The sequence below is a fragment of the Pristiophorus japonicus genome, chromosome 6 (genome assembly GCF_044704955.1).
Source record: "Pristiophorus japonicus isolate sPriJap1 chromosome 6, sPriJap1.hap1, whole genome shotgun sequence".
Classification (NCBI taxonomy): Eukaryota; Metazoa; Chordata; class Chondrichthyes; family Pristiophoridae; genus Pristiophorus; species Pristiophorus japonicus.
In genome coordinates this window covers 249139089-249158745 of record NC_091982.1, presented here as the reverse complement: position 1 = coordinate 249158745, position 19657 = coordinate 249139089, and the positions used below count along the sequence as shown (strand labels likewise).

General features: G+C 42.7%; 1 pseudogene; it reads right to left on the bottom strand.

The window, feature by feature from the left end:
* Positions 1–5101: 5101 nt before the first annotated feature.
* On the bottom strand, positions 5102–15006 carry LOC139266290 (extracellular calcium-sensing receptor-like; annotated as a pseudogene).
* Positions 15007–19657: the final 4651 nt, after the last annotated feature.

Here is a 19657-nt window from a genome sequence, read left to right as displayed (position 1 = left end):
TGAGTAGAAGGGGCCTATACTCTCTGGAGTTTAGAAGAATCAGAGATAATCTCATTTCAACATACAAGATTCTGAAGCGGATTGATAAGGAGATGCTGAGAAGTTGTTTCCCGTGGCTGGAGTGCCGAGAACAAGGGGGCGCAGTGTGAGGACAAGGGATAGGCCATTCAAGACAGAGATGGAGAGGACGTTCTTCATTCAGAGTGCTGTGAATCTTTGGAATTCTCTGCCCCAGAGGGCTGTGGATGCTGAGGCTCTGAATATATTCAAGGCTGAGATAGATAGATTTTTGGAGTCATGGGAAATCAAGGGAGACGGAGATCAGGTGGGAATGTGGAGTTGGGGTCGATGATCAGCCATTATCTTATTGGATGGTGGAGCAGGCTCGAGGGGCCATATGGCCTACTCCTGCTCCTATTTCTTATGTTCTTATTTTCTTATTATTGGACGAGCGGGTGGTATTTGCTGGAGGCTTTTGAGATAGGACAAGGTGGAGCTGACAGTTATCTTTGGCACTGCACTGGAGCCAGGAGGAGGACACCTGCACCTCTCGGTGTCACATACAGGTGAGAATATTTTCATGAACGTACCTTTTTGATGGCGGCCTCCAATAACCCCTTTAAGGACCATTGATGAAGCCTCATATAAAAACATTTTCCTCAATATAGTCGGCCCGGCACTCGCTAAGTTCATGGCAGGCCAGATTTACTGAAGTGGCTGTACACTGAGTTCAGGAGCCATATATGCATAAGCAAAGGGACCAGCATCAACCAATTCCCTCTCGCCAGTCTCCGTTAGCTTGATGTCATGTGCAAAGTACATCCTAACCCACCCTCAATTAAATGATAGGATCGGGTGCAACAATGTTTTTTACATTGAGCCCGAATTACTCGCCATAGCGAACGGTGAGTTTAAAATGTCCAATCAAAGTCACTCGCTGCCGTATTCGCAATTGCAGAAATTTGTGAGTAAGATAAAACGTGAAATATATCACATTCAAATCTAAAAACTTAAAAGTTAAGGGATCAGACGGCATAAAACTTGTTTTAAACGTAGAATATGTGTTGTATTATTTGATTCTGTCTTCGGGTTTACGGTAATTATTGTTTCACCTAAAGCAAGTCCTGAACAGCAGCAGAATAAATTGATGCAGCTAAACAAAATAAATGACTGCTGTAGTCCTGAAAATATAAAAGTGTGCAGAGACACCTCGAGAGAAGAAATCAATCCACTCGTCTTAATTCTTACATGCGATTTTTCAGTGTCAGCATTTAAAGTGTTTGCTTGTCAGTTCAGTGTTCCTTTAATTAAGGACTAGACTCAGCTTAGTGCGACACAAAGTGCACATAATCCTAATTTTTAGATAAAAGCTATACGATTTTGACAATTCAATCGGTTCCATGTGGCAGCCTAAGTTCAGAGCACTTCTATGTGGCAAGCGCTTGGCTCATGAAGTAAAATGCTAAGTTACCATTAACCTTCCCAAAACAAAACTTCAAAAATAAAGGGAATTAGGAACATATTTTCCTAGTCACTATTTACTCCAGTACAGGGTAGGAATTACTGTCATTAGCCCGGTAGTAAGAAAGTCTACCACCTTGTTACGACAAAGCTCTTTCTGCAATTTTAACTAAGGCATTAGCAACTTCAAACAAATTAGATCGTCCTAGCCAGAAAATAAGAGGCAGAGGCACGGCATGCCAATGCGTTGAGAGGGCTTGCAGTAAGATTGTTAACAGTAATTTATGTCTATGTGTCTGCACGCGCAAATGAAGCAGAGAAATATGCCAAGACGCATGGGGGTAATTTTGTCTTTGGCCGAGGGTGTGAAACGAGCGCTATCTACTTTACTGCCCAATATCCACCATGCACGAATTTCCTTGCCTTGAAGCCAATTGAAGTAATAATTAGAAGAGATGTAAAAGGAGCTGCTCGCCTGTTTTACCATCGCACAAAGTCAAGATCTACCCCAGTGTGAGTCCAACCTGCTGATGGTGGAGCAACCTCCTATTCTGCCTCTCACACGGGTATAGTACAACTGCAGAATACCACGTACACAGAGGAGTGATTGAATTATCAATTGGCAAATTCCATTTTGGGTAATAGGTCGGCATATGTCCAATAAATCAGTGTTGCTTCTTATGAACACAATGGGAAAATTGCTATAATGATAACGTAAATTTGTTATTTTCGACTGCATTTACTATGTCGTTGCGAAAACAGCAGTTCATTTTCCCTTAATATCATCAACATTTTATCTAGGATTTGGGACAGAATGATAGATGTTTTTATTTATGCGTTTTTCTTTACTGAAGCAAGTGTTCACATCATAGTGCGTGAGAGTTGTCTCCCTCTTAAATGTGCGAGCACACATGTGAAACCAAGATTGAACAATCAAGCATGAACTCACCCTCATTTCAAACTCAATTATATTACCCTGAGTAGGTTGGGACCATGAAGCTAGTTTTAAAATCCGTTAACAACAAAGTCTAACATCAGCTCACTCGTAACAAAGAACTGAACCTGAGATCTTCCAGGTCTGCGATCCAGTGCCATACAGGGCGGAGCCAATACCATGCCATTAATGTTAAATGCGTGGATGTGGAAACATAGAAACTAGGTGCGGGAGTAGGCCATTCGGCCCTTCGAGACTGCACCGCCATTCAATGAGTTCATGGCTGAACATGCAACTTCAGTATCCCAGTCCTGCTTTCTCGCCATACCCCTTGATTCCCCCTAGTAGTAAGGACTACATCTAACTCCTTTTTGAATATATTTAGTGAATTGGCCTCAACAACTTTCTGTGGTAGAGAATTCCACAGGTTCACCACTCTCTGGGCGAAGAAGTTTCTCCTCATCTCGGTCCTAAATGGCTTACCCCTTATCCTTAGACTGTGACCCCTGGTTCTGGACTTCCCCAACATTGGGAACATTCTTCCTGCATCTAACCTGTCTAAACCCATCAGAATTTTAAACGTTTCTATGAGATCCCCTCTCATTCTTCTGAACTCCAGTGAATACAAGCCCAGTTGGGTCCAGCCTTTCTTGATATGTCAGTCCCGCCATCCCGGGAATCAGTCTGGTGAATCTTCGCTGCACTCCCTCAATAGCAAGAATGTCCTTCCTCAAGTTAGGAGACCAAAACTACACACAATACTCCAGGTGTGGCCTCACCAAGGCCCTGTACAACTGTAGTAACACATCCCTGCCCCTGTACTCAAATCCCCTCGCTAAGAAGGCCAATATGCCATTTGCTTTCTTAACCACCTGCTGTACCTGCATGCCAACCTTGAATGACCATGACCATGACCAGGTCTCGTTGCACCTCCCCTTTTCCTAATCTGTCACCATTCAGATAATAGTCTGTCTGTCTGTTTTACCACCAAAGTGGATAACCTCACATTTATCCACATTATACCATCTGCCATGCATTTGCCCACTCACCTAACCTATCCAAATCACTCTGCAGCCTCATAGCATCCTCCTCGCAGCTCACACTGCCACCCAACTTAGTGTCATCTTCAAATTTGGAGATACTACATTTAATCCCCTCGTCTAAATCATTAATGTACATTGTAAACAGCTGGGGCCCCAGTACAGAACCTTGTGGTACCCCACTAGTCACTGCCTGCCATTCTGAAAAGTACCCATTTACTCCTACTCTTTGCTTCCTGTCTGACAACCAGTTCTCAATCCACGTCAGCACATGTGCTTTAACTTTGCACATTAATCTCTTGTGTGGGACCTTGTGAAAAGCCTTCTGAAAGTCCAAATACACCACATCAACTGGTTCTCCCTTGTCCACTCTACTGGAAACATCCTCAAAAAATTCCAGAAGATTTGTCAAGCATGATATCCCTTTCACAAATCCATGCTGACTTGGACCTATCATGTCACCTCTTTCCAAATGCGCTGCTATGACATCCTTAATAATTGATTCCATCATTTTACCCACTACCGATGTCAGGCTGACCGGTCTATAATTCCCTGCTTTCTCTCTCCCTCCTTTTTTAAAAAGTGGGGTTACATTGGCTACCCTCCACTCGATAGGAACTGATCCAGGGTCTATGGAATGTTGGAAAATGACTGTCAATGCATCTGCTATTTCCAAGGCCACCTCCTTAAGTACTCTGGGATGCAGTCCATTAGGCCTGGGGATTTATTGGCCTTCAATCCCATCAATTTCCCCAACACAATTTCCCGACTAATAAGGATTTCCCTCATTTCCCCCTTCTTACTAGACCCTCTGACTCCTTTTATATCCGGAAGGTTGTTTGTGTCCTCTTTAGTGAATACCGAACCAAAGTCCTTGTTCAATTGGTCTGCTATTTCTTTGTTCCGCGTTATGACTTCCCCTGATTCTGACTGCAGGGGACCTACGTTTGTCTTTATTAACCTTTTTCTCTTTACATACCTATAGACGCTTTTGCAGTCCGTCTTAATGTTCTCTGCAAGCTTCCTCTCGTACTCTATTCTCCCTGCCCTAATCAAACCCTTTGTCCTCCTCTGCTGAGTTCTAAATTTCTCCCAGTCCCTGGGTTCGCTGCTATTTCTGGCCAATTTGTATGCCACTTCCTTGGCTTTAATACTATCCCTGATTTCCTTTGATAGCCATGGTTGAGCCACCTTCCCTTTATTATTGTTACACCAGACAGGGATGTACAATTGTTGTAGTTCATCCATGCGGTCTCTAAATGTCTGCCATTGACAATCCACTGTCATCCCTTAAGTATCATTCGCCAATCTATCCTAGCCAATTGACGCCTCATACCTTCAAAGTTACCCTTCTTTAAGTTCTGGACCATGGTCTCTGAATTAATTGTTTCATTTTCCATAATACATAAGTGCGTTACTAACTTAACATTTGACAGCGTAAGTTTGAGTCCCATATATTTATTAAATGTACATTTCAATATTAATTCCACACATTAATGTCGATGTTTCCAGCGCAATTATATTAGAACAGATCAATCACTATAAAACATATACTTGAATTTGATAAATGAATCGATTTGCAGGACCTGAGATCGTTGCTACACAAAGCCTTCGAAGTACAAGTTTTGTGCCAGCAAATATTCATATAAACATGTCTTATCGTTCTTTAAAGTTTCTTGTCAGTCCATTTCCCCATTAGGTACTTCTTTGTATTTTTCTCTGGAGTTATCATGATAATGTAACATTTCGGAGCAAATATGCAGAGCAGCAATCCGAAGCAGGCCAGAATCGCAAATACTTCTACCGCTACAGTGTATTTCCCAGGTGAACTCACGGAAGCCGGAATAAAAGTTATCCAAATGCCACAAAATATAAGCATGCTGAAAGTTATACATTTGGCCTCGTTGAAATTATCTGGCAACTTCCGGGCGACAAAGGCCAAGACAAAACATAGACACGATAACAAAGTGATATAACCTGACACACAATAGAAGGCTGCAGAAGAACCCGCATCACATTCTAAAATAATAATCTCCCTGTCATGGTTTGTGTTTCTCACGGGAAATGGGGGCGCAGTGATCAGCCAAAGGGCACATATTAAACCCTGAGCGAATGTTCGGAGGAAAACACTTATACTCTGCTGTTTTTGACCATACCATTTCATCCTGCTGTTTCTGGGATGCGTTGCCGTAAATACCATCAGCACGAGGATGGTTTTCACTAAAAGCAGGAAATGCACAACACAAATGCAATACCGAACACTGTGCGTCGTGACATACAAGACCAGTCGGACGGTTCGCCAATGAATGCAAATGAGCACAAAAAATAGCTTCCTAATGCTATAAGAAGAAGGAAGCTCAGCTCGGAATTGTTGACTTTGACTAGAGATGTCCCTCGATATCGAACGTATAGAACAGCTATATATTTATAGCCATGCATACTCCAATCAATGCTAGGGTCGCCAAGACAATTCCCAGGACTTCTGTGAAAACCAGATATTCTATATTTTTTGGTATGCATTGATCTTCCCGCTCATTGGACAGGTCACTTGATGCAGTCTGTGGAGTCTAAGGGAAAATGACAACATTATATAGTTTCGATGTTCAGTTTTATATATCTCTGAGGATACTTGTCGAAATACATATATAAAAATAACAGCTGTATTTCGACCCCACCTTAGTGTTACTGATCTCCCCATCCGCACAGGGAGTGCAGTCAGAGGAACAAACAGGTTGTCCTTTCCTTGCCTTTTTCCTTGTTCCAGGAGAACAACTTTCAGAACACACTGCACGGGGAATCTTCAACGAAGGAAACGATAGATTATCTACATTGTGCTGTCGATAGATACACTGCACATGCACGTATTTCTAACATCAATATCTGTGTCTTCTCCTGTAAAATTACATTTTAACAATTCAGGTTAAAGTTCACATTGTATTCCAAGACATATGCTTTACTGTCCAAATGTCCTGCCATTTATGAAGTCCAGGGTAGCTCTCCCTCCCCGTTTTCTCACAGTTGTCGCTCAATCAATGTAAACACAAATACATTATTTGGTCATTTAGCATCATTATTGTTTGTGGGATATTTATGTGCGATAATTATGTACAAAACACCAAGGACTATACTTTAAAGACAATTGCTTTGCCGTGCCGCACTATGGTACGCCATGAAAGGTGTTATATTAAATTGACGTTTTTGATTTACTGCATTTTTTAAGTTGAACTACGACTGGCACATGCCTGCCCAAGCCTCGAACCTGACGCCTTGCAGTCTCCTACATGCTCCCCAGTCGATCATACCCATTGACGTGATGTTGTCCTCAAATGTTGATTAAATCCCATGGATTTCACCATCTGCACTCTCGAAGCCCAAATTTTATTCTCCGCCAACAATAACGGGGAATAAAGGGTTAACGTGTGTTTACTCCGTTTTGTATGCTTCCGCCGTCCTTCCATCATTTTTCCAATTCATCTATAATATAACACGTCTTCATTTTGCTAACTAGTCTCTTATGTGGATTTTTATCAAACGAATCTTTGGACGATTATCAGACCCAAATTACTCCCTGCGATCGGAGGCAATTTTACCCTATCCCAGAGTTCGGGACACTGACGGAAACGGGAACAATGCTGGTTTTGCAACACGCCAAATTTACTCTCCATTAAAGAGAAGGGTGAGCAATATTGAGCGGGGAGTAAGACCTGCGTTGCGCCGATCTGGTGGGTTCCTAGCCCAGTGAGTTGATAAACATTCTGCCCTCCCCCTTGTCTAAATCTGGGCTAATTTCCAGCATGAACTATCGGATTAGTAACCTTTTACAGCCCATTATAAAAGGTTATAGCTCGGGGTAATTCCAAATTATAATAGTTAGACATTGATTATGAAATACATTAAAATTGCAGCCAGTTTCAATTAGCAGCCATATCTCTTGCTCACCACTCCTCCAGACAATTTGCTTCGGATTCATCACCAGTTCTTTCCCCGGAGGTCCCGACCCATTATAATGTCCAACTATCTTTACTTCAACAGCACCGTTTTCATTAATTTGCCAGTTCACAAAGTCGTACCCTGCTTCTGGATTGCCACTATTATCAAAATGCACCTTCTCACCAGTTTTCGTTGTGAAATTTACGGACTTCGTGTAATTTAGCAGCTTTAGAAAATAATGGAACAGATTTCTTTGGCGACATCGCATATAAAAAGAGTTTCGTCTATACATTAAGATGATATCGTTCGAGAAATATTTCCTAAATGTTATTTCACAGACTTTATTTTACATTGGCCAATTTATTTTACCATTACAATGAATGAAATTAAATGGGGATATTCCCTACCTGCCACGGGTGAAAGTTGGAAACATGTGCACAGGTATTATTTATAAATGGTCGTTTGCCATTTTCACAGGAAAACATGTTGTGCAGCGAGTGTGCGAAAGTATAGACCGCTTTGTATACATTGTATGAACTTCTGTCCATCGATAGGACAGCATAGACATTATATATTTCATTCAAGGTTTCATTTCCTGTACATTGAGGGAGCCGAGAAAATGAACCTACTTGGCTTCTGTTATTATCTAATATTAGAGAGCATCTGAACGTAGTTTCCCAAAACTCCCTTACCAAACTGTTACCGGGAAACACAGAAGGATAGACCCTGAGCAGGAATTCCCGCAGACCTGGAACTTCTACCGCTCGCACCGCAGTTCCGATTGCCCCGGTGAGGAACCTCGATCTTTTATCTACAGCAATAATATCCGCTGTGATCCAACCTTCGCTTCCTATCCACTGTATTCCAGTGACGTTGTGCCGTAAAATCTCCTCAAACAAAAGTCGCATTTCCCCCAGAGACGCAAAAGCCACCACGACTTTCGTGGTCGATGTTTTTATCGCTTGTACAACTTTTTAAAATCTTTTCTGCAGGATCGCTTCTGTAAAAGGATTCGGAGAAGGCAATGCAAATGCTGCAGTTCACCACAGCTTCTAGAAACGCTATCATTCCCGAGATGCCATAGTCATTGTTGCTGTGAATGGTTCCAATCCAAGTCCATCCAAACCCCTTGACAAGTTGCGCCAAAGCCTTGGATTGATGGAAGTCACTTGGTATTGTTCTGTAAAAGGTTGGATATTGATTCCTATTACTGAGACAGACACACGTGGAAAAGTAACTAACCTGCATTGAATCAAACAGGAAGTAAAATTAAAGCAGGTCATTGGCATGCGGGTGAAATAAGCATATTGCACACTTCCAAATATTTTAAATTCACTGGAATCAGAAAGAATAAAATCACCCTAATAGCACATTTAGCGATAAAACGAATTCACGTTTTCCCTTTGATAACTTCAAGGAAGCAACATACAGATAACAAAATAACATAAGAATTAGGAGCAGGAGTAGGCCATACTGCCCTTCGAGCCTGCTCTGCCATTCAATAAGATCATGGCTGATCTATGACCTCAGCTCCACTTTCCTGCCCTATCCCTATATCTCTTGATTTGCCTGGAATCAAAAAATGTATCTTTGTCAACATTGAATATACTCAACGACTGAGCATCCACAGAACTTTGGGGCAGAGAATTCCAAAGATTCACAATTCTCTGAGTGAAGACGTTCTTCCTCGTCTCAATATTAAAAGGTCGACCCCTTATCCTCAGATCATGCCCCCTAGTTCTGGACGCTTCAGCCAGGGGAAATAACCTCTCAGCATCTATCCTGTCAGTCACCCGCAGACTTTGAAATGTGTCAACAAGACCTCCTCTCAATTTACTAAATTCCAAAGCTCATAGACCTAATCTACCTAATCTCTGCTCATAGGACAACCCTCTTTTCCCAGGTATTGATCTAGTGAATCTTCGTTGAACCACCTGTAAGACAACTATCTGCCTCCTCAGATGCTGACACTCAAACACTACACAGTACTCCAGGTGTGGTCTCACCGAAGCCCTGTACAATTGTAGCAAGACATCCATACTCTTGTATTCTACTGCACTAATAATAAAGGCCAACATGCCATTTGTCTTCATAATTGCTTGCGGTACCTGCATGCTAACTCTATGAGTTTCCTGTGCGAGGACACCTAATTCTCTCTGAGCAATGACATTTAATAATTTCTCACCATTTAATATATATTCCGTTTTTTGATTCTTCCTATCAAAGCGAATACCATAACATTTCCCCACATTATACTCCATCTTCCACCTTATTTCCAACTCGCTTAATCTATTTGTAACTCTTTGCAGCCTATTTGTGTCCTTCTCACTGCTTACTTTCTCTCGTAGCTTTGTATCATTACACTCTGCCCTTCATCTAAGTCATTAATATGGATTGGACATTGCTGAGGCCAAAGGACTGACCTTTGTGACCCCACTAGTTACAGCCATGAGCCCTTATCTTATGTCAACCTTTAGATGGCACCTTATCGAATGCCTTTTGGAAATCCAAATATACTGAATCGACTGATTCCCGTTTGAAGGAATAAAGAAGAATTACATTAGTATTGGGACTTCAAAAATTCGGGACATGCCCAAGCACTTTACAGTTAGTGAAGTACTTTTGAAGTGCAGTCACTCTTGTAATGTAGGAAAAACAACAGCCATTTTTTTGCACGGCTAGCTCTCACAAACAGCAATGTGATAATCATCAGATAATCTATTTTCGTGACACTGATTGAGGAAAACATTTTGGCCAAGACAACGGGACAAAAATCTATCTATCTCAACGTTAAATATACCCAACGACTGAGCAGTCACAGACCTTTGTGACAGAAAATTTCAAAAATGACAACCCTCTAAATGATGTGGTTCCTGCCCATCACAGTCTTAAAAGACCGACCATTTATTCTGGAGACCATGGCCCCATTTACTGGACTGTTCAGACTTATGAAACAACTTCTCAGCATATATCCTGTCAATTCCCCTCAGACTCTGAAATGTTTCACGGAGATCTCCTCTAATTCTCCTAAATTCCAAAGAGTATAGGCCTAATCTACTCAATCTATCCTCATAGGACAAATCTCTCATCCCAGGAATTAGTCCAGTGCACCTTGGTTGAACCGCCTCGAAGGCAAGTGTATGCTTTGTTAGATAAGGAGACCAAACTGTGCACAGTACTCCAGATGTGGTCTCACCAAAGCTCCGTACAATTATAGGAAGACATTCTTAGTCTTGTACTTCAACCCACTAGTAATAACGGCCAACATGTCATTTGTCTTCTTAATTAGTTGTTGTGCCTGCATGCTAACTCTCTGCACGAGGACACCTAATTCTTTCTGAGCACCAATATTTAATAATTTCTCACCATTTAAAAAATATTCTGTTTTTCTATTCTTCCTACCAAAATGAATAACCTCACATTTCCCCACATGATACAACATCTGCAACCTTATGGACAACTCACTTAACCTGTCTATACCCCTTTGCAGCCTTTTTGTGTCCTCCTCACAGCTTACTTTCCCATGGAGCTTTGTATCATCAGCAAACTTGGATACATTACACTTGGTCCCTTCATCTAAGTCATTAATATAGTTTGTAAATTGTTGAGGCCCAAGCACTGATGCTTGTGGGCCACATTACTTACAGCCATGAGCCCTTATCTTGTGTCACAAACTTTTATGTGGTACCTGATCGAATGCGTTCTGGAAATCCAAATATACTGCTTCCACTGTTTCCCCTTTGCAGGAATAAAGAAGAATTTTCACGAACTCGGGATATGCCAATACACTTTACAGTCAGTGAAGTCCTTTTCAAGTGTAGTCACAATGCTAATGTAGGAAATATAACAGTCATTTTTTTGCACAGCAATCTCCCACAAACAGCAACGTGATAATCATCAGATAATCGATTTTCACGATGCAGGTTGAGGGAAACATTTTGGCCAAGACAATGGGGCAAACTCCTCAGCTCCTCTTCAAATAGTGTCATATGCACATTTAAGTCCACCTCAGAGGTCAGATATCCATTTAACATCTCATCGGAAAGATGGCACCTCCGACAGTGGAGCACTCCCTCAGCAGTCAGCCTAGATGTTGTGCTCAAGATACTAAAGAGGGAAATAGAACACACAATCTTCTGATTTAGAGGGAAGAGTGATATCACTGAGGCACGGTTGGCAGTTAAATATACAAATACCAATAAATATCTAGCAATTAATGATTTTATTCCATTTATATGAGTGCAACCACAATAACTTAAGCGAATCTCACCATTGGTATTTTAAAGGAACCAATTGTTCTTGCCACTGCTATAGACTGTGAGGATCCATCAGCACCCACAATGCCATGGATATTGAGGGACCCGTTACAGATACGAGCCGCATAATGTTTTTGCTGCCCATTAACCAGAGTCAGAGCAACTTGTGTTGCAATATTGGATGGCGCGCAGTCATCATGAATCCTGTAGCCCACTTTAATGTTCAAGAGAAGTGTTTATTTCCTTGTTTATTTCCTCGATTGCAAACATCATGGTCTGCACCAAGCGAAACGATCTTAAATTAAAACTGAAAAACAATCACAGTTCTTGTTTAGAGAAGGTACTTCAGTTTTCATGAACATATCTTAAAACCTTGACATATTTCCAAAATAAAGAACATTAAGATACACAATGTCCTTTTAAAGCTAGTTAGTTGGTATGGGCCATGCACATAGAAACATAGAATTAGAAAATAGGTGCAGGAGTAGGCCATTCAGCCCTTCTAGCCTGCACCGCCATTCAATGAGTTCATGGCTGAACATGCAACTTCAGTACCCCCTTCCTGCTTTCTCGCCATACTCCTTGATCCCCCGAGTAGTAAGGACTTCATCTAACTACCTTTTGAATATATTTAGTGAATTGGCCTCAGCAACTTTCAGTGGTAGAGAATTCCACAGGTTCACCACTCTCTGGGTGAAGAAGTTTCTCCTCATCTCGATCTTAAATGGCTTACCCCTTATCCTTAGACTGTGACCCCTGGTTCTGGACTTCCCCAACATTGGGAACATTCTTCCTGCATCAAACATGTCTAAACCCGTCAGAATGTTAAACGTTTCTATGAGATCCCCTCTCATTCTTCTGAACACCAGTGAATACAAGCCCAGTTGATCCAGTCTGATCCAGTTGAGCGGGATAGGTCAGTCCCACCATCCCGGGAATCAGTCTGGTGAATCTTCGCTGCACTCCCTCAATAGCAAGAATGTCCTTCCTCAATTTAGGAGACCAAAACTGTACACAATACTCCAGGTGTGGCCTCACCAAGGCCCTGCACAACTGTAGCAACACCTCCCTGCCCCTATACTCAAATTCCCTCGCTATGAAGGCCAACATGCCATTTGCTTTCTTAACTGCCTGCTGTACCTGCATGCCAACCTTCAATGACTGATGTACCATGACACCCAGGTCACGTTGCACCTTCCCTTTTCCTAATCTGTCACCATTCAGATAATAGTCTGTCTCTCTGTTTTTACCCTCAACGTGGATAACCTCACATGTATCCACATTATACTTCATCTGCCATGCATTTGCCCACTCACCTAACCTATCCAAGTCACTCTGCAGCCTCATAGCATCCTCCTCGCAGCTCACACTGCCACCCAATTTAGTGTCATCCGCAAATTTGGAGATACTACATTTAATCCCCTCATCTAAATCATTAATGTACAATGTAAACAGCTGGGGCCCCAGCACAGAACCTTGCAGTACCCCACTAGTCACTGCCTGCCATTCGGAAAAGTACCCATTTACTCCTACTCTTTGCTTCCTGTCTGCCAACCAGTTCTCAATCCACGTCAGGACACTACCCCCAATCCCATCTGCTTTAACTTTGCACATTAATCTCTTGTGTGGGACCTTGTCTAAAGCCTTCTGAAAGTCCAAATATACCACATCAACTGGTTCTCCCTTGTCCACTTTACTGGAAACATCCTCAAAAAATTCCAGAAGATTTGTCAAGCATGATTTCCCTTTCACAAATCCATGCTGACTTGGACCTATCATGTCACCTCTTTCCAAATGAGCTGCTATGACATCCTTAATAATTGATTCCATCATTTTACCCACTATTGAGGTCAGGTTGACCGGTCTATAATTCCCTGTTTTCTCTCTCCCTCCTTTTTCAAAAGTGGGGTTACATTGGCTACCCTCCACTCGATAGGAATTGATCCAGAGTCAATAGAATGTTGGAAAATGACTGTCAATGCATCCGCTATTTCCAAGGCCACCTCCTTAAGTACTCTGGCATGCAGTCCATCAGGCCCTGGGGATTTATCAGCCTTCAATCCCATCAATTTCCCCAACACAATTTCCCGACTAATAAAGATTTCCCTCGGTTCCTCCTCCTTACTAGACCCTCTGAACCCTTTTATATCCAGAAGGTTGTTTGTGTCCTCCTTAGTGAATACCGAACCAAAGTACTTGTTCAATTGGTCTGCCATTTCTTTGTTCCCCGTTATGACTTCCCCTGATTCTGACTGCAGGGGACTTACGTTTGTCTTTACTAACATTTTTCTCTTTACATACCTATAGAAACTTTTGCAATTTGCCTTAATGTTCCCTGCAAGCTTCTTCTCGTACTCCATTTTCCCTGCCCTAATCAAACCCTTTGTCTTCCTCTGCTGAGTTCTAAATTTCTCCCAGTCCCCGGGTTTGCTGCTATTTCTGGCCAATTTGTATGCCACATCCTTGGCTTTAATACTATCCCTGATTTCCTTGATAGCCACGGTTGAGCCACCTTTCCTTTTTTATTTTTATGCCAGACAGGAATGTACAATTGTTGTAGTTCATCCATGCGGTCCCTAAATGTCTGCCATTGCCCATCCGCAGTCAACCCCTTAAGTATCATTCGCCAATCTATCCTAGCCAATTCACGCCTCATACCTTCAAAGTTACCCTTCTTTAAGTTCTGGACCATGGTCTCTGAATTAACTGTTTCATTCTCCATCCTCATGCAGAATTCCACCACATTATGGTCACTCTTCCCCAAAGGGCCTCACACAATGAGAGTGCTAATTAATCCTCTCTCATTACACAACACCCAGTCTAAGATGGCCTCCCCCCTAGTTGGTTCCTCGACATATTGGTCTAGAAAACCATCCCTTATGCACTCCAGGAAATCCTCCTCCACCGTATTACTTCCAGTTTGGCTAGCCCAATCTATGTGCATATTAAAGTCACCCATTATAACTGCTGCACCTTTATTGCATACACCCCTAATTTCCTGTTTGATGCCCTCCCCAACATCACTACTACTGTTTGGAGGTCTCTACACAACTCCCACTAACGTTTTTTGCCCTTTGGTGTTCTGCAGCTCTACCCATATAGATTCCACTTCATCCAAGCTAATGTCTTTCTTAACTATTGCATTAATCTCCTCTTTAACCAGCAATGCTACCCCACCTCCTTTTCCTTTTATTCTATCCTTCCTGAATGTTGAATACCCCTGGATGTTGAGTTCCCAGCCATAGAGTCCATAGACAGCATTAAGTTGCTAAAACTGTACTAAAATAATATATTGTATAACTTTTTCTTAGCTTTACCTTTTGTTTGAGGTAGTTCTGCAGTTACTTTGAAAACTACTTATAACTATGTAACTGCATTGCACCATTTAATAGCATTGATCAATGAAAACTTCTCATTTTTGCTTTTGGCAGACAAATCACATATCCTCTGCAAAATTCTTATTGTGAAATAAAACATGCAGTTTGGCCAATACTTACATTCACAAATAATCGCAGCTTAAAGAACAAATCTCATGCGCTGAGAGGAGCGGGATCAGCGACGCTAAAAAGAGCCTTCAAACAGAAAAATCAAGAAGTGACATCACAGGGCAACATACCTCCAGCGAAGTGCAAGGGTCCCCTGAGTGCATTTCGCTCTCCAACCAGTATTCGGTTCTGAATATTGGTGAGGGCGGTGGTTCCTCTGAATAGTACAGCCACAGCCAAGTACTTGGCCGCATGGGTATCTGAGCTGTACGGGACGTGGGGGCGCTGGGGTTGGGGGGGGGGGGGTACAGATGCAGAAGAGTGGGAGAACAAAAGTGGAAGGGGACTCAATAGTTCGGGTAGCAGACAGGCGTTTCTGCAGCCGCAGACGTGACTCCTGGATGATATGTTGCCTCCCTGGTGTTGGGTTCAGAATGTCTCTGAGCAGCAGCAGAACATTCTGAGTAATGTGGTGAACGCCAGAGCTCGTGATCCATATCGGTACCAACGACATCGGTAGAAAGAGGGAGGAGGTCCTGCAGGAAGATTTTAGGCAGATAGGAAAGAGATTAAAAAGCAGTACCTCAAAGGTGGTAATCTCCAGATTACTCCCAGTGCCTCGTGCAAGTGAGTGTAGAAATAGAAGGATAGAGCAGATCAATGCGTGGTTGCAGAGATTGTGCATGAGTGAAGTCTTCAGATTCCTGCGTCATTGGGACAAGTTCTGAGGAAGGTGGGAGCTGTACTGGTCAGACAGGTTGCGCCTCAACAAGGCCAGAACCAATATCCTCAGGGGAAGGTTTTCTAGTATTGTTTGGGAGGATTTAAACTAATTTGGCAGGGGGATGGGCAGAAGGATGTAACATTAGAAAGGGGAAATATAGTGCTCAAAGGATTGGGGCAGGCAGAGAGCACTAAACTAAGAAATAATAAGGAAAATTAAGTGGAGTCAAAGTAAGAGAGAATATAGGATGGTCTACGATGGGCTTACAATGTATGTCTGTGACTGCACAAAGCGTAGTAAAAAAAAGGTAAGGTAATTGCAGGCACAAATCATGGTAATATGATGATGTGGCAAAAACTGTGACCTGGCTCAAAGATGGCAAGATTGGGTGTTAAATGTTCCTGGTAATAATTTGTTCAGGAAAGATAAGGAAGGAAAGATAGGAGGTGGTGTGGCAGTATTGGGTAAGGAGAATGTTACAGTGCTGGAGATCGAGGATGTCCTGCAGGGGTCAAGGACAGAATCTATAGAGCTAGAGTTAAGAAATAATAGAGGTGGCATTACATTGCTAGGTGTATTCTATAGACTGCCAAAATAGTGGGAAGGATATGGAGGAGAAAATTTGCAAGAGAAATTACAGAGAGGTGCATCATCATCATTATAGGGAGTCCCTCGGAATCGAGGAAGACTTGCTTTCACTCTTAAAATGAGTCCTTAGATGGCTGAACAGTCCAATACGAAAGCCACAGTCCCTGTCACAGGTGGAACAGATAGTGGTTGTGGGTAAGGGAGCCTCTTATCAACAAGAGGTGTGCAAGACATATAGTGTAAGAATAATGGGGGACTTCAGCTGTCCTAATATAAACTGGGATCGTAATAGTGTAAAGGGCAGAGAAGGGGAAGAATTTCTGAAGTGTGTTCAGGAAAATTTTATTGGTCACTATGTCCCTGGCACGACGAGGGAGGAGGCATTGCTGGGTCTGGTTCTGGGAAATGACGTAAGTCAAATGTCAGTAGGTGAACATTTAGAGAACAGTGATCAAAATATCATAAAGTTTAGATCAGCTATCGAATAAGACAGGAAGCAATCTAGATTAAAAATGTTTAACTGAGGGAAGGCCAACTTTTAGTAAGATGAGAACGGATCTGGCCCAGGGACACAGGAATCAAAGATTGGCAGGTAAAATTATAATGGAACAATGGGCTGCCTTTACAGAGGTAATTGTTCAGGTATAGTTGAGGTACATTCTAACGAGGGGGAAAGGATGAACAAATAACTTCAGAGCTCCCTGGATGACAAAAGATATAGAGAATATGATGAAGCAGAAAAAGCATGTGTATGACAGATGTCAGTTGTGAATACATCTGAGAATCAAGCAAAAAAAGAAAGGTCAGAAGAGAAGTGAAAAAGAAAATCAAATGGGCAAAGAGATGATATGAGAATAGAATGCCAGCCAACATTAAAGTTAATCCAAAAGTCTTCTATATTCATATAACTAGTAAAATGGAAGTAAGAGGCGGGATGGGTGTGATTAGGGACCAAAAAGAAGACTATGCATGGAGGCAGAGGATATGGCTAGATACAAAACGAATACTTTGCATATGTCTTCACAAAGGAAGAGAATGCTGCCATAGACATGGTGAAGGAGGAGGTAGTAGAGACACTTGATCGGATAAAAGTTGGTAAAGAAGAGGTATTAGTAAGGCTGGCTGTACTTAAATCACCAGGAGTGGATGAAGTACTGCCTAGGCTGCATTTAGGGCGGAGATTGCGGAGATACTGGCCATAACATTCCAATGTTCCTTCGATAAGGGTGTAGTGCCAGAGGATTGGAGAACTGCAAATGTTACGCCATTGTTCAGAAAAGGGTGTAAAGATATACCCAGCAACTAAGCCCAGTCAGTTTAAGCGAGGTAGTGGGATATATTTTAGAAACTGTAATCAGGGACAGATTCAACAGTCACTTGGATAGGTATTGATTAATTAAAGAAAGCCAGCATGGATTCTTTTAAAGGCAAATCGCTTTTAACCAAATTGATGAAGTTTTTTGATGGAATTAGAGAGAAGTAGTGTGGTTGACGTAGAGTGCATGGATTTGCTAAAGGCGTTTGACAAAGTGTCACACAATAGGCTTGCCAGCAAAGTTCAAGCCCATGGAACAAAGGGGATTGTTCTGTATCTATAAAGCATGCACTCCCATGTTCCGCCACCAGGGAGCTCATCCCTTGAAGTCCCAAGGGATCCCAGCATCCCTTGGGAACACTGTTTATAAGGCGGCGCCTAAGGCCTGTTCCTCACTCTGGAGTGTCTTATTAAAGACTGAGGTCACTGTTACTTTAACCTCCCTGTGTGCAGCCTCATCTGTGTTAGGAACACAATAACTGGCGACGAGTACATGAATCCAATACAAAGATGCAGCAAACTGTGGGCATCCTGGAGAAGTTCTCGGAGGGTGAGAACTGGGAAGCTTATGTCAAACAGTTAGATCAGTACTTTGTAGCCAACGAGCTGGATGGAGAAGGAAGTGCTGCCAAAAGGAAAGTGGTCCTCCTCACAGTCTGCGGAGCATCAACCTACAGCCTCATAAAGAATATTCTGGCTCCAGTGAAACCCACAGATAAGTCGTATGAGGAGCTGTGTACACTGGTTCGGGAGCATCTTAACCCGAGGGAGAGTGTGCTGATGAAGAGGTATCGGTTCTACATGTGCCAGCATTCTGAAGGTCAGGAAGTGGTGAGCTACATCGCCGAGCTAAGGGACTTGCAGGTCAATGTGAGTTTGATGGCTACCTGGAGCAAATGCTCAGAGACTTTTTTGTACTGGGCATTGGCCACGAGACCATCCTACAAAATCTTTTGACTGTAGAGACACCGACCCTCAGTAAGGCCACTGCGATAGCACAGGCGTTTATATCTACCAGTGATAACACCAAACAAATCTCTCAGCACACACGTGCTAGCAATGTTCATAAATTACCTGGAACTGTGTATGCGAGCAGAAATGTACAGGGCAGAAACCACGAATCTGTAACTGCCAGCAGGCCTCAGGTGACCCAAATTACTCAAGAGTCCCCAACAAAGCATGAATGCAAGGCAATTCACACCTTGTTGGCATTGTGGAGACTACCATTCAGCCTATTCATGCCGCTTCAAAGGGTGTGTTTGCAAGAGCTGTGGAAAAATTGGGCACCTCCAACGAGCTTGCAAATGAGCTGCAAGCTCTGCAAAACCTGCTAACCACCACGTGGCAGAGGAAGATCGGTCCATGGTGGATCAAAGCAATTTCAAGCCTCAGAGAGAGGAGGCAGATGCTGGAGTACACAGGGTGCACACATTTTCGACGAAATGTCCACCTATAATGCTAAATGTAAAATTGAATGCCTTACCCATAGCCACGAACTGGACACTGGTGCTAGCCAATCCATCATGAGTAAAAAGATGTTTGCGAGACTGTGGTGCAACAAGGCATTCCGACCAACCCTGAGCCCCATCCACATGAAACTGAGAATGTACACCAAAGAGCTTATCACTGTCCTGGGCAGCACCATGGTCAAGGTCACCTATGAGGGCACAGTGCATGAACTGCCACTCTGGATTGTCCCGGGCGATGGCCCCACACTGCTTGGAAGGAGCTGGCTGGGAATAATCCGCTGGAACAGGGATGACATCCGAACGCTATCACAATTCGATGAGGACTCATGTACCCAGGTTCTTAACAAATTTCCTTGCCTTTTTGAGTCAGGCATTGGAAACTTTTCCGGGGTGAAGGTGCGGATCCACTTGGTCCCAGAGGCACGACCCATTCACCACAAGGTGCGAGCAGTACC